The following is a 26,827-nucleotide window of genomic DNA, read 5'->3' as shown; positions in this document are numbered from 1 at the left end:
AGGTTAATATCTTATTTGGGGTAGGTAGATGCAAACTATTACATCTAGAATGAATAAGCAATGAGCTCCTATTGTATAGCACAGGGAACTATATCAAGTCTCTTGGGATAGAGCATGATGGAAGATAATATGAGAAACAATGTATATATATATATGTATGACTAGGTCACTATGCTATACAGAAGAAATTGAAATAACACTATAAATCAACTATACTATAATAAAATAATTTTAAAAGGATATTTCAAAATTCTTACAATCCCATTATCTGGACATAACCCACTACTCAACATTTTGTTGAAAATCTCCTCAGACAGACATGTAAACATGCACACACAATTTTATATAAACTGGATCACATTATATGTGTTTCTCTTTAACCTACTCTTTTCAAGCAATATTGTATCATCGAATATATATTCAACCTATATTTTTGCACATATGAAAAACCACAGTTCTAAAGTACCATTGCTAATTACTTCATAGTATTCCACAGATATTACTCTTAGGAGGATACTTAGGTTGCTTCTAATTTTTAAATAATATAAACATCATAATGACTATCCTTGTGCATAAAACACATGCTTTTAAACTTTCATTATTCAACAAACAATGATCAAATGTTTACAGGTACTTATCATACTAAGCTCTAGGGAAATATGATGGGTAAGGCAGACTTAGTTCCTCCCATTTTGAAGGTTGTAGCCTAAGAGTCTGCTTGTCTCCTTAAGTTCAGTTCCTGGAGATGGAATTGCTGAGTCAGGACTGCATTCCAGAAGGTATTTACACTCTCCCCAGCAGGTACAAGAGTGTTCACTTTCCTGTATTCTCATCAATGTTAGGTTTCCTTTTGAACTTTCTTAATATTTTCTTCAGGAAAATGGAAGTGGGTAAGAAAAAATAAGAGTGAGGAAGGCACATGGTCACTAGAATGGATTTCCAGTTTGGGTCTTTGACCTCTAGCCCCTGATGATTTTTGGTAAATGGGCCTAACAAATAGTTTTCTTTTCTTCTCTTGTATTCTAGACTGTGAACAACTTCATTGATTGGTTTATTCATTCACTCATTCTGGCAAGTGTTTATTTTATCCCAAGGCCTTATCAAGTTTTAGGGATAAAGAGATGAATAAGATAAGGTGTCTCCCCTTAAAAGCTCCCAAGTTATTTCTCACAGGTCCTAGGACATAGTAAGTCTCTGACAATATATGATGAACTTATGCATCTTGGTATTGTGGCTCCTCAGGACTCTCAGAATCCTGTGTAATTGAATCAACAATATTGAAGCCAGAGGTCTGTGTGTGTATATTTGGGATGGTTCAAGACTCTTTGCCTATTTATGGACAATCCAAGAAAATAGCAAAGACCAATGTAAAGACTAGCTCAAGTAGTTTCCCATAAAATGACTACATGAGAGCACTTATTTATCATTTAGGAATAGAATAGAGTTCAGATATTATCCTTGGTAGTTTTCCACAAAGCATTCTCCCACCTCCAACCCTACCTTAATATCCTATCCAGTAACTTTACCAATTTTCTTGTTGGACTATAGAACATGCCAATCAAAATCATAAATGCTAAGAAGCTAGGAAAGGGTGGGGTCAGGAGACAAGAGCCCAAGAAGGCATCCTCAGTTCAAGAAAGGTGTGTGGAGACTGGGGCCTTGGGGCACAGGTAACAAAATGCATTTACCTTATTCAAGTGCAAAGTTCTCCTTGGCTACAAAACACACCTGTAAATGTCAATTAGAGAACAGCCACTGACACAATGCAAACTTTGCAAAGAGTTCTAGAACTAGTGGAGGAGACATAGAAGGTGAGGGGGGAAAAAAAAGTTATAGTCCAGTGTGATAGTGATAAAGACAGGGAACTGCTTTGAGATGGACAGTACTGTATCCAGATGTGAAAGTTGAGTGTCAGGGATATAACAGTGAACAATGGACAAAAATCACTGCCTTCATATAACTTACATTCCAGTAGAGGGAGACAGATAATAAAAACAAAGTGTATATATTAAATGCTGTAGTGGAAAATAAGAAGGGGAAAAGGATGTGCTATAAGGAGATGGGAGATATAATTTTAAATGGGGTTAAATCACTAAGAAAGTAGAATATAAGATTCTTTGCCTATTTATGGACTATTCAAGAGAATAGCAAAGACCAATGTGAAGACTAGCCCGGATAGTTTTCCTGAAAAAAAAAAAGTAGTGTGCGAGCTATGTCAATAAATGGGAGTAAGAGAGTTACAGACAAAGGGGCTGACATCACCTTGCTGTACAGTAGAAAACTGACAGAGCCCTGTAAACCAGCTATAATAGAAAAAAATCATTAAATAAAAAAAGAAGCCAAATTGGAGACATACTTGTTATGTTTGAGGAATAATTAGGGAAACTGGTATGCTTGAAGCAGAATGTGGTAGGGTAAATAATTCAGGTCAGAGCAATTAAGGATATGGAGCAGGGGTTGTGGTAGAGCATGTAGGGATTTATAGACTAGCATAATGATTTTGGCTTTTACTCTTAATGAGATGGGAAAACCCTAGAGGTTTCACTAGACCACAGTGGTACTGAGTGCTTTGTTCAGGAGCTGGACTTTATTCTATAGCATAAGGAGAGCTTCTAAAGGGTTTTGAGAAGGGGAGTGGCATGTGAATCTTTGTTATGAAGATCACTCTTGAAAGGAAGCCCCTGGAAAAAGGAAGAACATTTAGGAGAGTTTGTACCTTCTTTATAAAATGCCTGGGATGGAGGAGTGGTCATCTTTCATGTTAGTCCTTCCGCTATTGTTCCTGCTTATTTCAGATACCTGAGGGAGCTGGAGAAGAGTTGTCCATTGTCTCATGGTCTGGAAACCTCAAAGCTAGCAGAATGGATAGGGACTAGAATGGTGGCAGGGATACCTGTTAGAGATACGATCTTCCAAGTATGAAACTATAAACATCTGAGCAAGGAGGAGTAGGTTTGCTAGAGGATCAATGTACAGGTACAATCAAAAGATGCAAAGTTATGACTCAGTAGCAGCAGTTCTCAAACTTGGCAGTGAATTTCTTGGCTCAATAATGAGATGTGATGCCACAAAAGTTGAGGCAATGGTAGGCTGCATTAATAAAATTGTAGTACCTGGAACAATTAAGTTTACCAATCTGCTCTAGTCTATATTAGTTAAGACTTCCCTTTTACCATCTTGGGGTTCAATACACTCACACTATGGGCCAAGCATTATGCTTAGAGCTCTACCTGGAGTATTCTTATTGAATTCTCACAATAATCCATCGCCAGAGTTATCTTATCTCCATTTTATACATGACAAAACTGAAGTTCAGAGAGGTTAAATAATTAGCCAAGATCATTGAATCTTCTTCATTTCTGGTCCTGCCTGTCAGGGCCTTGCACAAAGCAGTGGGAAATGGGTGGATAATAATGTAAATAGACTAATGATAACCACATGGAACTTATGTTTAAATCATAGTATTTTTCCATCGTGGAGCAGTGGTTAACGAATCCGACTAGGAACCATGAGGTTGTGGGTTCGATCCCTGGCCTTGCTCAGTGGGTTAAGGATCCGGCGTTGCCATGAGCTGTGGTGTAGGTCGCAGATGCGGCTCGGATCCCGCGTTGCTGTGGCTCTGGCGTAGGCCGGTGGCTACAGCTCCGATTCGACCCCTAGCCTGGGAACCTCCATATGCCGCGAGAGTGGCCCAAGAAATGGCAAAAAGACAAAATAAAAAAAAAAGAAAAGAAATGTATTCTGAAATATTTATGGATTTAGTGATAAGATGTTTGGGGTTCTCTTTAGAATATTCCTGGAAGGAAATTCATGAAAAATGGACAAATATTCCTGGAAGAAAATTGCATGAGTACAAAAATGATGTGTACATGGGAGCTTATTCTTCTTTCCATAGTAATTAAAAATAAAAATAGAAAGTAAAAATAAATGAAAAATAAAATCCTTTATAAAATCCCTTAACACTGAGGTATGATGACTACTGAAGCACTTGTGGGGAGAGAGAGAAGGGAATCATTTTATTAGCCAAATGAAAAAGTTCTAAAGGCAGGCTTACTAGACTTTCTTGATGCTCTAGACCTGCACTGTTTGATAAGGTAGCCATATGTGGCTACTAAACATTTAAAACATAGCTGTTCCAAATTGAGATATACTATAAGTGTATATATATATATATATATATATATATATATATATATACACTGCATTTTCAAGGAGTCAGAATGAAAAAAGGATTGTAAATTATCTCACTAATAATGTTTTCAAACTGATTACATGTTGACATGATAACATGTTGGATATAGTAGATAAAATAAATGTATTATTAAAATTAATTTCACTGTTTAGACTTTTTAATTTTTTAATTTTTTATTTTTGTCTTTTGTCTTTTCAGGGCCACACCCTTGGCATATGGAGGTTCCCAGGCTAGGGTTCGAATTGGAGCTGCAGCTGCTGGCCTATGCCAGAGCCACAGCAACGCAGAATCCAAGCCGCGTCTGTGACCTACACCACAGCTCACGGCAATGCCAGATCCTTAACCCACTGAGCGAGGCCAGGGATCAAACCCGCAACCTCATGGTTCCTAGTCGGATTCGTTTCTGCTGTGCCATGAATGGAACTCCTGTTTAGACTTTTTAAAGGTGTAGTCACCAGAAAATTTAAAATTATACATGAGGTTCATACATTTCTATTGTATGATATAATAAAATATCATCAAATACTTTATTTAATAAACTGGAATTTACTATTACTCATTGGTTAATTTTTTCATTTATTCCAATGCTCAATGTGATATTGAATGTCCTCTCAATTCTTGAAGAGTTCTAGTGAAAGAGAAAGAGCATGAGTTTTAGAGTATTTAACACTTATGTGACCTTGAACAAATTATTCAACCTGTGTAAATTTCAATTTTCTCATAAATATAACTCCACAGCTTAAGATTGTTAAAGGCCTTGTACATAATCTATTGCCATATTCCATCAAATCTAAGATGCCATTAGTTGAAATAACACCATAATTTTATGTAACATAGAAGAAAAAACCTATTGTTAATTAAATTATAAACCACTACCAAGTCACCATTGGTCTCAACAAGCCTCCCAATTTCAAAAGTGTTAAAATGTGGGAAACTTGAGTAGGCTCCACAGCTCTGTGGTTAGAGTACTGGTCTTTTAATATGGGGGAAACTTCTTCTAACTGTTGACTTACAGACAAATATGTGTGGAAAGACCAAAAATCCATCTTATGCATTTGACTGTGAGCTACTCAAGAACAGAATCTGTGTCTAAATCATCCCTATTTTCCCCATACAAGGTCTGGCACAGAATAGTCACTTAATCCTTTTTTTAAAATTTTTAAAAAATTTTTATTTTTTTGCTTTTTTTTAAAAGGGATGCAAGTGGGGCCTATGGAAGTTCCCAGGATAGGGGCTGAATAAGAGCTGCAGCTGCTGGCCTACATCACAGCCACAGTAATGCAAGATCTGAGCTGTGTCTGCTACCGACACCACAGGTCACAGCAATGCCAGATAATTAACCCACTGAGCAGAACCAGGGATCGAACCTGCATCCTCATGGATACTAGTCAGGTTCATTACTGCTAAGCTATGATTAAAATGCTTAATCCATTTTATGTGAATTAATTTGACTTACCTTCCACCCCCACCCCCTACCCCACTTGCTCTGTGCTAGGTACTAGAGAGGCAGAAATGAAGTAGATTAGGTCTTGGTCTTATAGGAGCTCCAAGTTTGGTAATAACAACAATTGCAACAAAGTAATCATAGCTACCATTCATTGAGCTCTTGCTATGTGAAAGCATTTTACCATTTTATTCAATATATCTTTACTTTGAACATGGGTCTTACAGTGGGTTTTGCTAGGTCTGCTGGGGGAGGAACATGCAAGGCCAAGTTGGTAAAGCAAGATAAATTTACTAAGGCATCCAAAACAGATGAACTGAGCTCAAGATGTCACTGTGAGGAGATGCTAAGCTTATAAAGGATCTGTGGTGGGAATCTGTGGCTGGAAGTTTATGGGGGGAACTTGTGGCAGAAACAATGAAGAAGGAGGAGGGTGAGGTCAAGAGAGGGGAAGGGGATCGAGTCCCATGACAGAGGGCAGTTAATTCTTGTAGGTGGTTAATCTATGGAGGCAGTTTTCCATGGGCCATTTTTTCCTGCTACCCAACTTGAGCACCCACATTCTGGGAAAGGGTGTCCACAGCAAGTCTCCAGGTGTACAGCCATATTGGGGGGGTCCATCTCCATCCTCCTGGGAACCTATTATTCCAGTCTTTTGTTATATGGTATAGGGGTGACAGTCTTCTCTTCTCTAGCTACTTTCTGCTGGCTAGGGGCAACAAGTACTGGGTTGCTGAACATAGTAGGTTCCTACTACGGAGGATGGGAAGAAAAGAAAAACACAATTAAACAGGGGTTTGGGGAATAGGTTGGTATTGGTACTGCTGAAGGAGGAGCATTTCTCCAGTAGCTCTGTTGACCACGGTCTGAACTGTGTTAGTATGAAATTGACTAAGAGATGTATCACTATGCTGTACAGTAGGAAAAAAATAATCTGTTGGGAAAATAGATTAAAAAGAAGAAAAAAAGAGAGAGATATTAGACAGGAGCCAAGGAGTAATATTAAGAGAAGCATTATAAAGGGAGCTATGGAGTGGGGAGAAGTTTACCTTTAAGAGAAGAGGAAAGTGAGGCAAATAGATATGCATATGTTTCTAAGGCAGCATGTTCTTTAGCCCTCTGTATTATTTCTCTTATCTTTCAAAACTTTCAGATTTTCGTCTACTTGTCCTGTGGTAATGATATAAAAGCAGTGGGTTTCATTAAGTATGGCACAAGTGCCTCCTGATTCAGCTGTTAGAATGTCTAGAGCTCTTCTATTTTGTAGGACCATATATTCTAGGCTATTAAGAGATCTCTGTTGGTCTTAAAATACCTACACTGTGGCATTCCAGGACAGTTGTAAGGTTAGAGAGATGTTCAAGATAGATATTTCTAGTAAGGGAGTCCCTTGTGACCAAGAAGAGACTTTACCATATGGACTGGCCTACCCCTGGTTTTTCTAAAATGGGGTTGTCATGGGCACAATAGCCAACTTTGGATGGGCCTATTTTCTTTGTATTTATTTTGTGTCCTGATCTTTTTAGAGCATGTGCTAAGAACGATCCTAGATTAGTAATTAAATCTGAGACAGCCATTTCATGAGGTTGTAGGATTTGAACATTGGGTGCTAGTGCGACTATAGTACATGTATCTTACCAGTGTATTGGAAGTACTAAGTAGGCCATACTGCCACATAAGAAGTATCCAGTTCCTAATAAAGAGAGGGCTGTAGTGGAGACATGGTATCTATGATCTCATATAAAATATTGGTTTGGACACAGGACTGTATGGAGGCTACTTTTCATTATTACTATCCTTTTATCTCTACTCTTGGAGGTTGCTGACAGAGCAGATTTCAGAATAAAAGATGAAAGAGGTTGTTTTGGGGGCCGGTTGAGGTAAAGTTTCCATTAGCCTTGGCTTTAGTAAGAGTCTGTCCCATTCAATCAGTTAGCCCAAAGAGCATAGTATGAGAATTACTAAAGTTGAAGAGATTGTGTTCATATGTTTTTGGGGTGTAATTTGGAAATTTTCCCCAGTGAATTGTTACATTATGTCTCCCGCCAGGAATATGGGGACCTATAGACATCCATGTACCTGTAGTGGCACTGAGTGAGAGTTTGTGGTTGCAATAGGAAATGTTCAGGTTTCCTGGGGTAAGGACCAGGTGTAGCTGGATATATGTTGGAAACAGAGAAAGGCCTTATCAGCCAAATGAGTAACTTCCCATACTGGTTGAGAGACTCCTGTAAATTTACTTAAATCTGTCCGAAATAGCTCATCTTTTGGAAAAATGGGGGCATTATGGTAATTTAAAGTTAGTCTAAGAAGGATTTCTGGATGTATAGGAAAGGCCCATAAAATTGTTGAGGACTCCTGAGAGGTTTTGTACAAATCCAGCAATTGGTTAGGTTTGTAACCTGTGCTATAGACTGACAGTAGGGGTGAGGGGGTGACAAGACCCTCCAGAAGAGGACAGGTGTTGAAAGAGAAGTGTTATGGTTAGTAAGGTGTAAAAAGAATGTTTGAGGATCATATGCATTGGATAGTCTCTTGAGAAGGATCCAGAAGATGTGTGATCCACCTCCATGGGCATTTGAAGTCTCCCTGTGGGAGTGACTCCCACAAAAAGGTGAGGATATGAATGCAAAGATTGAGAAGGGCAATGGCTAGTATGGACAGTCTTTGTAGATGGAGGAGATATGGGGTATTAAGATTTAGGGGAAAACAGAATAGATAAGGACAATATGGTCTATTCATAGAGGACTGTTAATCTAGAGAGAAGGAGCTGTTTTCCCAATAAACACTTGGTAGAGTCAGTCTGAAGAGTACCAGGGAATCGTGTCACAGGGAAGAATGAGGAAGAGAAGAGAAAATGCCCAGATAAGAACTAAAATAATCAAGACCTTAATAATTGGTCATGACGTGGTTGGACAGAGTGAGAGTATCATGGGTAATGGAGCTCACTCATTAGTTGATTTGTCCAGAATCTTGGTCAACTAGAGTTGAGTAAGTCTAACCAGATAGCTGTTAGATTTTGGAAAGTTTGGGGGCATCAAGTCCCATGATGTGCTGTTGGAGACTTGTTTTAACCTAGAGAAATGAAACCAGGTGTGGTGTCCAGCAAGTTTAGCCACTGTAGGAGTGGCTAAGAGTACTTGAAAGGGACCCTGCCTCTAGGTTGGAGGTAGTGAGGATGTTGGTTCTTTAAGAGAACCCAGTTTGGGAGGTTTCTAGAGGTTAGGGGAATTGTTCCCATGAAGAGTTTTCAGAGTATCTGGCCTGGTGTTCACTGAGGATTTCTCTGAGCATATTTAAAATAGGTATATATTCCCCAAAGGGAGATTCTTTAACTGGAAACTTTCCCAAAAGGAAGGATCTGCCATACATAAGTTTGAAAGAACTCAGGAAAGAAGGAGCTCGAGGGGAAGCTTTGATGCATATAAGAGCAAGGGGTATTAAGGAAGTCCAGAGCTCCTTGACTTCTAGGCTAAATTTGGTTAATTGTGTTTTAATCATACAGCTAGCCTTTCTGTTCTGGCTGAGGACTGGGGATGATATGGAGTATGCAGTTATCATTGGATGTTTAAAACTGTACAAACTTCATAGGTTATTTGAGATACAAAGGCCGGATCGTTGTGTGATTGTAAAAAGGTTGGTAATCCAAAGAGGGGAATGATTTCTTTAACAAGGACCTGGGTAACCTCGGAGGACTTCTCAGTTGTGGTAGGAAATGCCCCCACTAAGCCTGAAAAGGTATCAACTAAGGTTAGTAAGTACCTGATCTTTTTAATGGGAGGAATGTAGGTGAAGTCAATCTGCCAGTCTTGTTCAAGTACATTGCCTCTGGCTTGGTGAATAGGAAAGGAGGGAGGGTGTAGGCTTCCCTGGGGGGAGACAGAAGAGCAGATAGGACAGTTTTTTTTGTGATTTCTTGAAGAAGGGGGTTTAAGTTAGGGCAGACTAGGAAGAGTCTTAAGAGTTGTAAGAGAGTTTTGAACGCAATGTGTAACCCAATTAATGTCCTTTAATATGTGCTGAACTTGGTCTTTTGGTAGGATGTGATTTCCTTATATTGTTAGTCATGTGCCTTCCCTGAATGCTCCAGAGGCTAAGAAGGATTTATGTATTGTGGTGTAATATATGGAATAGCTAGGAGTTGAGGGGAAGGGGGTTGGTGTAGCACTGCCCTCTTGGCTTCTATATCTGCCTTGTTACCCTGAATGAAGGGATCACTTTCCACTTGATGCCCCTTACAGTGAATGATGGCACTGCCTTGGGGAGTCGGGTCACCTGGAGAAGCTTGAAGATTAAGGGGGAATTGACTATGGGGGAGATCTTTGTGGTGAGGAACCCCCTCTCTTCCCAGATCTTGGTGTGAGTTAAAGATATGATAGGCATATTTGGAGTCAGTGTACGTGTTTGCATCTTGTCCTGCAGCTACAATGAGGGCTTAAGTAAGAGGAATTAATTCTGCATTTGAGGAGGTGGTTCCTATTGGAAGGGGATTAGATTCTATGACCTCCTTAAGAGAAACTATTGCATGTACTGCCACCTATTTCCATCCTGAGAAAAGGAGATGCCATTAATAAACCAGGCATAAGAAGCCTTAGGCAAAGGATAGTCTGATATGTTAGCAAGATATGGTGTTTTAAATCTAAAATTTCCTCACAAGAATGTAAGTTTTTCATGTCCAGGATAGGTAAAATGGTAGCTAGGTTAAGTGGGGGGTTTCTGGCTAAATGTATGTTGAGTGACTCAACAAAAGCCAAATGAAGCTCCTGTGTTCTATAGCGAAAAAGATTTTGAGTAGCTTTAAGTGAGAGAAGGTCTGAGAGGCTATGTGTGGAATAGCCTGTGGTGAACTGTCTGAAGGTAAGATTTTGCTCTCGAATGTTAGGAATACAGCTGCAGCTAGGACTCTCAAACAGGCCGGCCATTCCCTGACTGTGGCATTTAGCTGCTTTGAATGGTAGGCAACAACTTGAATATCTGGTCCCTTATCTTGTACAAACAGACAAAGTTCTACTCCATCACTTTCTGTTGTATAGAGTTTGAAGGGTTGTTATAAGTCAGGAAGGGAGAGAAGGGGCAGAAATAAGGGCCTGCTATAATTTATGGAAGGGAGATTTAATATTGAAAGTAGGTTCCAGTGGCTCCATTAGAGGCTCTTTGATGGCTTGGTATATAAGTGGTGGGCCAAAAGCCCAAAGTTGGGGATCAGATGCAGAGGAATCCTGCAAGGTCAAGGAAAGATAGGAGTTCCCCTTTGGAAGTGGGAGGAGAGAGAGAGGCAATAAGCTGTTTTCTATCTACAGTGATAGTATGATGTTGGGGGGGGATAATAGAGAGTCCCAGGTATTTGACCTGGGGGGGAGGAAAGTTGCAGTTAGGCAGGAGAGACCCGATATCCTTTATCGGCCAGATGGTTTAAAAATGTTGCTGTATGTTTAAGAGAAGTGTCATAAGATAGGATACAGAGTAAGAGATCATCTACATATTGGAGAATGGTACTAGGGGTGAGATCAAGAGTGATGAGATCTGAAGCTAGGGCCTGTCTGAAAAAAATGGGGCTTTCCCCAAAACTGGTAAGCTGATTCAATTTGCAGGTGTTGGGACCTATTCAAGAGAAGGAAAAACGTCCTGAGGGTCTGGGCATGAAGGGACAATAAAGAAGGATCAGTAAGATTGAGTACAATGAAATGGGATGTATCTGGGGAAATAAGAGATAGGCTAGTATAGGGGTTAGGAACCACTGGGTGAGTTTGAAGGACTGCCTGGTTTAGAATGTGGAGATCTTGGATGAGGCTGTAAGAGCCATCTGACTTTTTCTACCAGTAGGATTGGAGTGTTGAATGGGGAGTAAGTTGGAGTAAGTTACCAGAAAGAAGGTGGTTAATAACAGGTTGGAGGCTCCTTCTGCTCTCAAGGGACAAAGGATATTGGGTTGGCAGGTGTATGTGAATGGATTTTTTACTTTAATTTGAATGGGAGCATGATTTTGAGCTATGGAAGGGGTGGGGTTATCCCACACCTTGGGCAAAACAATGGAGGCTTGGAAGGGTAATTTATCAGGGTCTAGATGAGTAAGAAGGAGGATGGAGGGGTCAGTGACAGAGATAGGAGTGAGAATCATAAGGGAGGCTCTGAATTTAGATAAAATGTCTCTGCCAAGAATCAGGATTGGGTACCTGGGTAGTATCAGGGAAGAATGGCTGAAGGGTTTTCCTGATAAGGTACAATTTAGAGGGGGTATTGTTGAGGGTTTGGATATTAGCCCATCAACCTCCATAATGGAAGCTTGAGAGGGCTGTGTTGGGCCTGCAAATTCAGGCAGTGCTAAGTGGGCCCTGTGTCAATGAAAAAAGACATCAGCTTACATGCCACCAGCAGAGTTACCCGGAGCTCTGATGGAGTGATAGGCATTGGGGTCATGGGGCCCAGGAACCCCTAGACTTCTGTGGCCAGACCAAGGAGGCTGGGAAGGTTGAAATTCTATGATTCCGCTCTTTCCACAGGGAGGGATGTGGTCCTCCCCTGAGTGGGTTGATCACAGTTGATCATCCTGTGGCCTCTCTTACCACATTGGACAAGGGCCTAGGGAAGAATGAGGGTTAGGCCTTAGCCTAATGGCCTTCCTTGTGGCACCTGTAACATGGGCCTGGAGGGGCCTTAGAGCCATTGTCCTCATGAGGAAGCCTGTACCATTGGGATCCCTGAATGGTAGTTGCCAGAATTTGGTATTTAGCCTGATCTCTTTTGAATTTTTGCCTTTTATCCTCTTCATCCCCATTTTTTTTTTCTATTTTAAGGCCACACCTGAAGTATATGGAGGTTCCCAGGCTAGGGGTTGAATTGGAGCTGTAGCCACCAGCCTACACCACAGCCACAGCAACATGGGATCTGAGATGCATCTGCAAACTATACCACAGCTCATGGCAATGCCAGGTCCTTAACCCACTGAACGAGGCCAGGGATCAAATCTGAATCCTCATGGATCCTAGTCTGGTTCATTAACTGCTGAACCGCGAAGGGGACTCCTTCATCCCCATTATTAAATACCTTGAAGGCAAGGCTCAAGAGATCCCATTGTGGGGTTTGAGTGCCATCCCTTCAATTTTTGTAGTTTGCACCTAATGTCAGCTGCAGATTGAGAGATTAAGTGTTTAAAAAAGGACTTCCTTCTACTGAGGAACTGTCTAAATTTATATATTTTTGGAAAGCCTCCATTGAGCAAGAAAAAAGAGGACAAAGTTTTCATCTGGGCCTTGGCTAATTTCTTTTAGTTTTTCATAGTTAACAGTTATGTATGCTGCTTTCTGGAGTCCTGCTATGAGGAAAGTTACGATGTGACTACAGAGTCTGTGACCTGGGGAACCTACCTGATTTTCCCAGTTTGGATCCTGTCTGGGGACTGCTGCTGCCCTGACTGGCTGGCTGGTAGTTATCTTGCTAGTGGAGGTCATCAGCATGATCCTGAGCAGCTAAACAGACCCTTTTCTTTTCCTCAGGGGAGAGGGTGGAAGATAAGATGATATAGATGTCATGCCAGGTAATGTCATAGGACTGAGTAAGATATTCAAATTCCTTAATGTAGGCGGAAGGTCAGAAGAGAAGGAGCCTAATCTTTTTTTTTTTCAATTTGAGAGAGGTCAGCCATAGAAAAAGGGACTTGGACCTGGACAATCCCTTCAGTTCCTTCAACTTCCCATAAAGGGAATAAGGAGTTGGTTGGGAAGTGTCTTTGGAGGCAGGAGGTTGGGTCCAGGACCATGTATGAGGAGGGGAGAAAAAGGGGTCGGGATCTGGATTAGGATTGGGAAGTGTTGAGGAAGAAAAGGGCAAAGGAGAGAATGATTGTGAGCTGGTGGGCACAGAGAAAGATGATCTACAGGATCAAAGGAGGAGATATCAGAATCAGAGGGAAGCAGTTTTGAGTGAAGAAAATTTGAAAGGTTGAGCAAGACAGAGAGGGTCTGGAGTGGAGGGTAAAGAAGGCCTGAACATAGGGAACTTTAGACCACTTGCCATTATGGTAATGAAAGTTATCAAGGTCATGCAAGATATTAAAACTGAAAGTGCCATTTTTGGGGCCATTGAGACCCATTATCCAATCTGTATTCTGTCCAAACAGTATTATAAATTTAAGAGGCTTGGATCTAATTTCGCCTTAGTCTGCGTGTATGTGAATTTCATAAGAGGCAGCCAAGAAGAGCGTTCCCAGAGTGGAGGGAGTCATCCCAGTGATTAGAAGGAAAGAGAGGACTAAGAAAGGACTGAGGGTAAATAAAGGATCACATTTGGGAGTGCCACTACTGAGGCTGGGTATACCCAAAGTCTGAAAAATGGTCCCATGAGAGAGAGAGACAGAGAGACAGAGAGACAGAGAGAGGTTATGTTCTGATATGGGTGTCCACAGATCAGAGGAAACAGGGCCAAGTGTCTGTGGAGTCTTCTGACCTAGTGCTAGAATTTGTCTGAGAAACTGGGGCCCATTGGCCATGCTGACAGAAGGCCCATAAATGTGGTAATTACCCAATAATTAAGAGGCTGGTGTTGGACACGGAGTCAGTAATGGAAAGGCACATTTCCTGGTTCAGCATTCCTCCCTGCCTGGGCTCAAGAGGGTTGGCGAGAAGGAGCCTAAGTCAGGGACCCAAGCCTGGGTGGGATCCAGAGGTTAGCCCAAGATGAGATGCCTCTGCCTGCTGCTCTCTGGGTTGCAAACCCAGGGGTTTGGGGCACTGCTGCCTAGCTTCTTGTTCCCTCGCCATTCCCTCCTGTGTTCCCACAGCAAATGTTTCTCTTGCTTTAACAACTTGGCCTTGCAGTTTCTTCTTAACTTTTGATATCATGGTATTTGTCTTTTTCTTCCTGACTTACTTAGTGGTATAATTTCTAGTTGCATGCATGTTGCTGTGAATGGCATTATTCCATTCTTTTTATGGCTGAGCAGTATTCTATTTTATATATACATGCCAACAGTGGCATGTTGATATATACCACATCTTCATAATACAGTCATTATGAAGATCGCCAAAAAAGATATCGCCAAAAAAGATAAAAAAGAAAGAAAAAAACAAACAACCCCCACACAAAATTCAAATAAATTTGAAGATCTAATAAATTTGAAGATCTAATTTGCTTTATTAGGCAACTCATGAAATGCACAGCTTCACATCTAGCAACTAGAAGGGCACCTTGAGGAGGGGTACAAAATGGAAGACTTTTATGAAAAGGAGGATGGGACAAAGACATGGTTAGCAAAATAGGGAAAGGGATAATTCTGGATCAGGATATTTTCTTTTGGGGAAAGGGAACAGTATAGATTTCTATCATGCATATTGTCTCTTCTTCCTGTGGGGGATAGAGAGGTGTCATATGGCAGGTTATCTAATACTGATCAGAATATTCCAAACTGGTTGGTTAGGATTGTAGTTCTGGAGAAGGTTGAAACCGTGACTAGATTAGATATTAAATCTAGGTTTAGTATCATGGGCCTTAACACAAGTATGCCATTTTAGGCCTGTATTTTATTTTTAATAATTCCACCTTTTAATCAGTCTCTCAGCTTAACTGAGAGATACGATCAAGATTTAAGGCATTAGGAGTTCCCGTCGTGGCGCAGTGGTTAACGAATCCGACTAGGAACCATGAGGTTGCAGGTTCGGTCCCTGCCCTTGCTCAGTGGGTTAACGATCCAGCGTTGCAGTGAGCTGTGGTGTAGGTTGCAGACGCGGCTCGGATCCTGCGTTGCTGTGGCTCTGGCATAGGCCGGTGGCTACAGCTCCGATTCAACCCCTAGCCTGGGAACCTCCATATGCCACGGGAGCGGCCCAAGAAATAGCAACAACAACAACAATAACAACAACAACAAAAAGACAAAAAAAAAAGATTTAAGGCATTAGCATAACCTTCAGCTACCACTCTGGAGCTTTGTTGATCTTTGGTGTGTTATTTATTGGTCATGATATTTTTGCTTAATCTCCATGACATTCACAGATCATAGTTCCAGGTTCATAATCTTTAAGTTGGGGTTGCCCTCTTTGTTACCTTTTTGATGTTCTAGGCTTAGAGAGATCATTTATCTGGTGGTTAATGGCTATGAACCTGCATTTAAAGCTTTTGAGATAATAAAACATGCCATGGTTCCTAATACCTGTCAAAGAAAGACCCCCATTGAAGGAGTCACCCTTTTACACCAAGTGGCTTGCTCAATGGTCTTATGTAACTTACTTTCAATTTCCCCAGAAGTGTTGCTCCAGGTGGAACAGGTGGTGTTGAACAAAGTACAGCTACATCCTTGTGTTGACAAAAATTAATCAGTTGATCTATGAAAGAAACGGAAATTTTTATTCAAGCCAAATTTGAGGATTATGACCCAGGAAGAGCATCTCAAAAAGTTCTGAGAACTGTTCCACCCTTTAGAAGTCAAGGCACAGTTATTTATGAAGTGTACACCAAAGTGTACACCAAATGATGTATTAGTGACAGTTTACATAATCTAGATCTAAATGGCATCATCATAGTCATGTAACCCCTTACAGACCAAGAAAGAATGTTATCTTTCAAAAGCTGTCTTGTTGATGTTAGGAGATGTTGTGCTTTATGGTTGAGCAGGTATTCCTGCAACTGGGAAATGTCTGGTTTATGCATAATGCAGATATGCAATGCACAGTGGGGAGAGAAAACAGGCTAAAGGGCAGTGAAAATTTTTTTTATGTTTATATTTTTCTTTTCTTGCCATAAAATATTAATTTTATTTTACAATTGCTCAGCTAAAAGGTAATCAGTGGCTATCCTATTATCAAGAACAACCTTAGCCAAAATGCTTAAGGATCTTTGCTGGGCACCTAATGCTTTAGCAGCAGATTCTGCACTATTTTCAAGAGTTAAGTCAGAGGAAGACGAATATGATATCACTTATATGTGGAATCTAAAATAATTATACAAATGAATGTATATGCAAAACAGAAACAGATTTATAATTACAGAAAATAAACTTATAGTTACAAAAGAGGAAGAAGAGAGAGGGATAAATTAAGGGTATGGGATTAACAAGTACAATTACTATGTACAAAGTAGATAAGCAACAAGGATATACTGTAGAGTACATGGAATTATAGCCACTATCTTGTAATGACCTATAATGGATTATAATCTGCAAAAATACTGAATCACTATGTTATACACCTGAAACTAATATAATATAGTAAATCAGCTATAATTCAATAAAGAAATGAATAAATGCAATATGTTATCTTGGACTGGATCCTTGACTAGGAAAAAAACTATAAAGGACATAATTGAGTTAATGGTCAAAATCGGAATATTAAAGTGTATCATTGTTAAGCTTCCTGAATTTGATGACTATATTGTGGTTACATTAAAAATAGTCTTTTAGGAGTTCCCTTCGTGGCACAGTGGAAATGAATCTGACTAGAATCCATGAAGATGTGAGTTTGATCCTTGGCCTTCCTCAGTGGGTCAGGAATCCAGTGTTGCTATGATCTGTGGTGTAGGTCGCAGATGCAGCTTGGATCCCTCCATTGCTGTGTCTGTGGTGTAGGGTGGTGGCTGTAGCTCCGATTGGACCCCTAGCCTGGGAACTTCCACATGCCACAGGTGCAGGCCTGAAATAGAAAAAGAAATTCTTTAAAAGAAGATAAATAAAAGTATTCTTTTTTATAAGAAACATACTTGAGTATTAAGAGGACATATCATACATAATCTACTCTCAGATGTTTTGGGAAAATATATAGTATATATAGTGTGCATATATTTATACATACACATATATATAACATCATAAATATATATATGATATACATAAAATGATAAAAATAAATGCATCAGAATGTTAATAAATTGATTAAATTTATTGAAAAAATTAGTTAATGAGAGGCTTCTGAATATATTCTTATTTGCATTTAATCCTATCCAGGGAAATCCAGTCATGATAAAGGAAGCGATTCTTGAAATAAATGCCTCCTGTTACATTCTTTCTAGGACATTTAGGGGCACAGTTAGATTATCTGAGCAGCATTGCCTGGTTATGTGCCAACCATCTAAGCATTCATTACCCCAAGGAAAATGATAACCACCACAAAGACAAATCCTGTCAGGCACAAACTACTTCCACTAAGGTGACACTGTTAATGGATTCATTCACAAGAATTGTGCATTTGCTTATTTCAGCCAGGGGTTAGTTAGACTTTCTTCTAGCTTGAAGTTAAAAATTGTTCTAAATTCCAGCATAGCAATGGCCTGGAGATAAGAATGATGGTGTTATCTTTCCAGGCCAATGTCAGAATAAAGGAATGAAAGAAAAGAAAGGATTTCAAGTTTAGGTAAAGCGTGAAGTATTGATTGGTTTTCTTGGGTGGAAACAGTATACCTCAATATCAGTTACTTCTCTTCCTCCTCAATTTGGCTTGGAAATCTCTAGTATTTGTAAAGGACCAGGTATCAGTTGAAATCCTCCTTAGTTAAGAGGTGTGTACCCAAGGCTCAATAATTTCTAGATTTGTAGCATAGTCAGTGTTTAGAAGAATCACTAAGGTCCCTTCCAAAAACGCTGAAGGGCAGACTTCATTCCTAATGATTACAAGTCAGAAGAGTGGGAGAAAAGTGGAAATGTTAATTTGGTGATATTTGTGGAAACTGCAAGAATTAGGGATCCAGTCCAGTTTATAGGATGTAACAAAATCTTAAAGACAATTAATAGGACTAGAATCTAATAACAACAAAGGTGCAAACATAATTTTTCTCTCTACAACCATCCCCATTTTTTGCAAAAGATAATCATGGCAAAATATTTTTTTATAATGAACTTGGCCTGATTATTTATACAGAATAGGAATACTCACTGAGAGTTTCTGAATTCTAGAGGGACCAGGTAGGGAGAAAACGTAAATGTTTCATCTTTGTTCACAAAAGTATAGTTTACCAAGTTGCTCACTTAAGAGAAAAGATTTCTTTAAACCTAGAAAACAAAAGAACCAGTGATATTTTAAACAGAAGGGAATTAAAAACTATAATCACCCTCCTCAGTTCATTCAGTCTCATTAATTCCCTTTTCTGCTTGTATCTAGTATTTCCTTTAGTTATGTTACCCTTGCCTCATGATTAAGGTAATAGAGGCAGTGATAATTCCAAGAAATTTGCAAGACTTTTGTCAAAGCTCATCTGATTTGCCCAGTGAAGTGGGTCCCTCAGTCACTGGAGACTGTGGGAAGTATAACCCAAGTGGCAAACACATTTTCTAACAGTCTCTTTGCCACTGGGAGGACATCAGCCTTGCAACAAGGGAAGGCTTTAGCCTATCCAGGAAACATATACACAATAACAAGAACATATTTATAACCCATACTAAGCAGCAGTTGAATGAAGTCCAGCTGCAGGTGTTAAAAGGGTCGAGAGGGATGAGGTCTCTAGAGACAAAAATAATTTTTCTTAAATGCACTTTGGCGGGTGAAGGAATGCAAAAACTAAAAATCGGGTTTGTCAGGGAGTCAAGAAAAACTAAGTGGCTCAATTTACTTTATATCCATTGTTCCCCCATCCTAATTTTTCTGATTGAAGAGCAGACTATTGCCATGTTAAAAGGACATAAGAATGGCAAAAGACTGGTGATGAGGGTTTACTGTTTTGCGGAAGCAGAATGGACTTCATCTACATGTGCTAAAATCTTAATAGATTCTATTGGTGCAGGCTTTACATAAAAGCCAACTAGGGAATTTCCCTGATACTCAGATATAGATTTTTTAATATGATATCTTTAATTGACTTTATTTTTTTTGTTTTTTTATTTTTTAAATTGTTATTTCCACAATACTTTTTTTCCCATTGTACAGCATGGGGACCCAGTTACACATACATGTATACATAATATTTTCTCCCATTATCATGCTCTATTATAAGTAACTAGACATAGTTCTCAGTGCTACACAGCAGGATCTCATTGTTAATCCATTCCAAAAGCAATAGTTTGCATCCATTAACCCCAAACTCCCAATCCATCCCACTCCATCCCCCTCCCCCCAGGCAACCACAAGTCTATTCTACAAGTCCGTGATTTTCTTTTCTATGGAAAAGTTCATTTGTGCCTTATATTAGATTCCAGATATAAGTGATATGATATGGTATTTGTTTTTCCCTTTCTGACTTACTTCACTCAGTATGAGAGTCTCTAGTTCCATCCATGTTGATGCAAATGGCATTACTTCATTCTTTTTTATGGCTGAGTAGTATTCCATTGCGTATATATACTTCTTCCTAATCCAATCATATATCAAGGGACATTTGGGTTGTTTCCATGTCTTGGCCTTTGTGAATAGTGCTACAATGACATGTGGGCACATTTGTCTTTTTTAAGTAGAGATTTGTCTGGATATATGCTGAAGAGTGGGATTGCTGGGTCATATGGTAACTCTATGTATAGATTTCTAAGGTACTTCCATACTGTTCTCCATAGTGGTTGTACCAGCTTACACTCCCACCAACAGTGCAGGAGGGTTCCCTTTTCTCCACAGCCCCTCCAGCACTTGTTATTTCTGGACTTATCACTGATGGCCATTCTGACTGGTATGAGGTGGTATCTCATGGTAGTTTTGATTTGCATTTCTCTAATAAACAGGGATATTGAACATTTTTTCATGTGCTTGTTGGCCATCTGTATATCTTCCTTGGAAAAATGTCTATTCAGGTCTTTTGCACATTTTTCTGTTGGGTTGTTGGCTTTTTTCTGTGGAGTTGTATAAGTTGCTTTTATATTCTAGAGATTAAATCCTTGTCAGTTGCATCATTTGAAAATATTTTCTCCTATTCTGTAAATTGTCTTTTTGTTTTCTTTCCGGTTTCCTTTGCAGTGCAAAAGTTGGTCGGTTTGATTAGGTCCCATTGGGTTTATTTTTGCTATTAATTCTGTTGCTTTGGGATATTGACCTCAGAAAATATTCATAAGGTTGATGTCAGAGAATGTTTTGCATATGTTCTCTTCTAGGAGTTTGATGGTGTCTTGTCTTATATTTAAGTCTTTCAGCCATTTTGAGTTTATTTTGGTGCATGGTGTGAGGGTGTGTACAAGTTTCACTGATTTGAATGTAGCTCTCCAAGTTTCCCATCAATTGCTGAAAAGACTCTTTTTTCCATTTTATGTTCCTGCCTCCTTTGCAAAGATTTGTTGACCATAGATGTCTGGGTTTATTTCTGGCTTCTCTATTCTGTTCCATTGGTCTGTCTGTCTGTTTTGGTACCAGTACCACACTTTTTTGATTATTGTGGCTATGCAATAGTGCCTGAAGTCTGGGAGTTATGCGTTCTGCTTGGTTCTTATTCCTCAGAATTGCTTTGGCAATTCTGGGTCTTTTGTGCTTGCATATAAATTTTTGTATTATTGAAAAATGTCATGGGTAATTTGACAATGATTGCATTGAATCTGTAGATTGCTTTGGGTAGTATGGCCATTTTTACAATATTAATTTTTGCAACCCGGAAGCATGGAATATCTTTCCATTTCATTACATCTTGTTTAATTTCCTTGATTAATGTTTTATACTTCTAGGCATATAAGTCCTTTAGCTCCTTGGACAGGTGTATTCCCAGGTATTTGATGTTTTGGGGTGCAATTTTAAAAGGTATTGTATTTTCATATTCCTTTTCCACTATTTTATTGTTAGTATACTTTTCTGAATGTTAATCTTATATCCTGCTACTTTGCTGAATTCCTTGATCAGTTCGAGTAGTTTTTGTGTGGAGTCCTTAGGGTTTTCTATATATCGTACCATGTCATCGGCATACAGTGACAGTTTTACCTCTTCTCTTCCTATTTGGATGCCTTCTATTTCTTTTGTTTATCTTATTTGCCAGGGTCCAGCCCCAGCAGCCAGGAGACGATGAACAAGAGGAGGGGCTACAAACAGGCGTGGAAAGAATTGGAGCCAACTCCCTCAGCAAGTGCTGCAGATGACCCGTTTATTGAAAGGAGAGCATCAGCTTTTATACATTTTACTTTTATGCATGATTATACAAACAACAATATATGTTAATTTATTATTCCAAACTATTATTTTAGTTTTAGATTTTAAATGAAGATTACGTACAAACTGTAATATTATTCTTAAAAAATAAGTAAATATCAAGCAGAATAATAGGTATCTAATTTTTGCTTTAACAATGATTTGGCATAAGGTGATAGATATTCTTGCCTAAGCTACCTATTGTGCTCCTCTAGCAGGCATGAATAGCCATGGATAGGGAGTGGGGTATTCACACGTGGCTTGCTTTAGAGGTCAAGCTGACCTCAAACCATAGCAGGTTGTGTGAACATAAACTGTCTTAAATAAAACTTATCTATTATAAAAATCTTTATTAATTATAAAATCTATATATCAAAAAATCTTGCCAATTATAATAATAATTTCCACCTGCTGGGTCCCAACAGGTAGCGTTTATTATAGAAAAAATACGTCTTGTCTTATAATATCCACAATTGTTGGGCCATGGGCAACACCTAAACCACCCCCTAATCTGTCTCCATGGGGACGGACCAGAGTCCAACAAAGATCTCCAGGCCTACATGGCAGTTCTGCATAATATTTACTATTACTCTTCTGAAGGGAAACTTCCCATTATTAGGAAAGTTCTTTATGCATGGTTCAATTGTTTTCAACCTATTTAACAAGGGCTTAGGTTTATAAGTAAATAATGGCCCATACTTGGGTGGAAGCTCAGGAATTTGAGAAAGTTCCCAATATTATGAGCCAAGAATGACTCACAACACACATAAGCATCAGACAGAAAAGAAGCGCAAGAATAGAAGAGGAAATCATATTTCAGAAATTTTTACTAAACAGGATCAGCTGGGGGATTCTTCGAAACTGCTTTGCAGCTTCAGTTTCTTCAGCCTCTGCTGTAGCTTTGCTTACAGTTAGGCCTCACACAGGATTATTCTTCTTAGCCACTTTGTGGCTCCCAGCACTTATTGCTGTGGCTGGGTCTTCCAAATCTATGTTGAATAACGGTGGTGAGAGTGGGCATCCTTGTCTTGTTCCAGATTTTAGTGGGAAGGCTTTCAGCTTTTCTCCACTGAGTATCATGTTTGCTGTGGGTTTGTCATAAATGGCTTTGATTATGTTAAGCTGTTTCCTCTATACCACTTTGGTAAGAGTTTTTGTCATGAAGGTATGTTGGACTTTCTCAAATGCTTTTTTTGCATCTATCGAGATAATCATGTGGTTTTGACTTTTTTTTTGTTAATGTGGTGTATGGCATTGATTTATTTGCGTGTGTTGAAACATCCTTGTGCACCTGGGATGAATCTCACCTGGTATATGATCTTTTTTATATGTTGTTGGATTTGGTTGGCTAAAATTTTGTTGAGAATTTTTGCGTCAATATTCATCAAAGTTATTGGCCGATAGTTTTCTTTTTTGGTGGTATCTTTACCTGGTTTTGGAATTAGGGTGATGGTGGCATCATAGAATGTCTTTGGGAGTGTTCCTTCTTCTTCAGGCTTTTGAAAAAATTTAAGGAGGGTGGGCACTAGATCCTCTTTATATGTTTGTTAGAATTCGCCTGTGAAGCCATCTTTTCATGGACTTTTATTTGTAGGGAGTATTTTTATGACATATTTCAATTTCATTTCTAGTGATTTGTCTGTTCGGTTGATCTATTTCTTCTTGATTCTGTTTTGGCCAGCTGTAAGTCTCCATAAAGTTGTGGATTTCTTCTCAGTTGTCAAATTTGTTGGCATACAATTGTTCATAGTATTCTCTCATGGCTTTTTGTATTTCATTAGTATCCTTTGTGACCTCTTTTCATTTCTGATTTTGTTTATTTGGGGTTTTTTCTCTCCTCTTCTTGGTGAGTCTAGCCAGAGATTTGTCAATGTTGTTTACATTTTCAAAGAACCACCTCTTGGATTTATTGATTTCTTTTGCTATTGTTTTTTTTTTAATCTCTATTTTATTGATTTCTTCTTTGATCTTTACAATTTCCTTCCTTCTGCTGACTTTGAGTTTTGTGTGTTCTACTTTTTCTAATTCCTTTAGGTGGTGGGTTAAGTTATCTATTTGAGATTTTTCTTCTTTTTTGAGGAAGGCCTGTATTGCTATGAATTTCCCTCTGAGCACTGCTTTTGCAGCATCCCATAGATTTTGAGTGGTCGTGTCTGCATTATCTTTTGTCTCGAAGTATTTTTCAAGTTCTTTCTTGATTTCCTCATTGACCCATTGTTTTATTAGTAGCATGTTGTTTAGTCTCCTTATAGTAAGTTTTTTCTCATTTCTTTTCCTGTGGTTGATTCCTAGTTTCAGGCCATTGTAGTCAGAGAAGATACTTGAAATAATTTCTATACTTTTAAATTTGTTGAGGTTAGCTTTGTGCCCCAGGATGTGATCGATTCTAGAGAATGTTCTATGTGCACTTGAGAAGAATGTGTATTCTGATTTTTTTGGACGTAATGTCTTGAAAATGTCAAGGAAGTCTAACTTTTCTATTGTGTCCTTTAGGATCTCTGTTGCTGTATTGATTTTCTGTCTAGAGGATCTGTCCATGGATGTGAGTGGGGTGTTAATGTCTCCTACTATGATTGTATTCCCATCAATTTCTCCTTTTATGTCTGTTAGTATTTGTTGGAGGTATCTGGGTGCTCCTATATTAGGGACATATGTATTGACCATTGTAATGTCCTCTTCTTGAATGGATGCTTTAACCATTAAATAGTCTCCTTCTTTGTCTTTATGGCCTTCATTTTAAAGTCTGTTTTGTATGATATGAGTATTGCAATTCCTGCTTTCCTGTCTTGTCCATTGGCATGAAATATCTTTTCCCATCCCCTTACTTTCAATCTATATGTGTCCTTTGCCCTAAGGTGAGTTTCTTGTAGACAGCAGATTGAAGGTTTTTGCTTTTTTATCCAATCTGCCACTCTGTGTCTTTTGATTGGAGCATTCAGTCCCTTGACAGTTAAGGTGTTTATTGATAGATCCGTATTTATTCCCATTTTAAACCTTGTTTTTCAGTTGATTCTGTGTTTCTCTTTTCTTCTTTTCTTTTTTGGGTTGGATTGTTTACATTCATTTCATGCTTGAGTACTTTTCTTATCAGTTTTTGTGAATGTAATGTTGGTGTATGCCCTGTTTTGATTTGTGTATTTGTGGATGCCCTGTCTTTTAAGCACGTTAAGCCCTTCCTATATCTGCTTGTTTTGCCTGATAGTCACATAGGCTCAAACACATCGTTAAAATAAAAAAAGGAATCTATATATTCTTACTTTCCTTCCCCAGATTGTATCATTTTGATGTCTTTTTTTTAACATCTTCATACTTAGATCTTTATACTGGCTTATTTATGTGATTGCTTTTCAATTGTGGTTTCCTCCATCCTATTTCTTCTTTTTCTCTTTTCTCTCTCTCTTTGTTTTTTAATTTAAAGAAGCCCTTTCAGTATTTCTTTTAGAATGAGTTTAGTATTGCTGTGCTCTTTTAGCTTTTCTTGTTGGAAAAATTCTTTATTTCCCCTTCTATTTTAAATGATATTCTTGCTAGGTAGAGTATTGTAGGTTGCATATTTTTTCCTTTCAGTAATTTAAATTTATCTTACCCCTCCCATCTGGCCTGTAGTGTTTCTGTAGAGAAATCAGCTAATAGCCTCATGGGGGTTACCTTATAATTAATGCTTTGCTTTTCTCTTGCTGCCTTTAGAATCCTCTCTTCATTTTTAACTTTTACCATTTTTATTATGATATGTCTAGTTGTGGGCCTGTTTGCATTCAAGTATCTTGGGGCACTCTGTGCTTCCTGTGTCTTGATGTCAGTATGCTTTAGATTTGGAGTTTTCAGCCATAATTTCTTCAAATATATTTTCAATCCCCTTTTCTTTTTCTTTTCCTTCTGGAATTCCTATTATGTATAGATTGGCCCATTTTATATTATCCCATATGTCTCATATTGCTTTCATGTTTTTTTTTCATTTGGTTTTCTGTCTGCTGTCCTGATTGGGTGATTTCCATTATTTTATCTTTCATGTCATTGATTTGTTCCTCTGCATTATTCATTCTGGTCTTTGTTGCCTTTATCTCATTTTGTATCTCTGCAAATGAATTTTCTAGTTTTTCATGGCTCCTCTTTATATTTTCTAGTTCATTTCTAAAGGAATCTGCAGTACTGTTCATATCCTCTCTTAATTCCTTCAGTATTTTCACTCCCATTTGAACTCAATATCTGTCGGACTGCAGAGGTCTGTTTTACTGTTGACTGCTTTAGATGAATTCTTCTGTTCCTTTAACTGGGAATGGGTTCTGTGATTCTTCATCTTGCATATATTTTTCTTTTTCTTTGAGTTTGGGGAAGCCAAACTGTAGTCTTGTAAGGCTACTTCTATGCAAGAATACCCCTTTGTATTTTTGGAGGGATTACTATTTATTTTTGGTGTGTTAATTTGAATATTTTCTGTCTCTTTCTTTGGTGTGAGCAGGCCATTATCCCTATGATGCTCCTTGTGTTTTAGGGGAGAAGGAGGCAATGAGTGGGGCCAGAAGTCAGTGCCTGGTCATTGGGCTCTCAATAGCAACAAGGATCTGCAGGAAGGTGCCACAGGCTGATCCTAGTTGTAGGGCCCTGGGAAGTGGTAATAAACTCTAGGCAGATCTTCAAGGTGACCAGAGCTTTTGTCAGTAGCAACAGCAGGGTGCTTGCATTCCCAGGGGAGTGAGAGCAACAATAGCTTGTTTTTTATTGCAATGCCCTCCTCTGAGGTGATTGGAACTGCAGGTAGTGCAGTTCAGGGACCCCTATTGGGAGCAGGCCATGACCATCTCTAGAGTCAGTGAAAACTGTGGTGGTTTGTCCCACCAGCTGTAGACCACGCATGAAGCAACCCATCTCACTTAGCCCACATAAGAGGTGCTATACAGGGTGCTCCTAGTGGCAGGATCCTGGGAAGTGACAGAGATCAGGCATGTGGGTACTGCCCAGATGTTTGGCAGTGGCAGCAGCAGGACAGGTGTGTTCCTGGGTGTGGGAGAGAACTGACAGGTGGTGTTCGGTCACAATGCCCTCCTCTGTGGTGGCCTTTAGGTGAATGGGGCTGTAAGTGATTTTTGTTTAGGTCTCTCCAAAGGCAGTGGGCCACACCCACCTCTGGAATCAGGGATAACTGCAGCAATTTGCCCCTGCTGCCTGCAGGCCATGCAGGAAACCCCCTGT

The sequence above is a fragment of the Phacochoerus africanus genome, chromosome X, assembly GCF_016906955.1.
Source record: "Phacochoerus africanus isolate WHEZ1 chromosome X, ROS_Pafr_v1, whole genome shotgun sequence".
Classification (NCBI taxonomy): domain Eukaryota; kingdom Metazoa; phylum Chordata; class Mammalia; order Artiodactyla; family Suidae; genus Phacochoerus; species Phacochoerus africanus.
Note: the sequence above shows the minus strand (reverse complement) of the source record.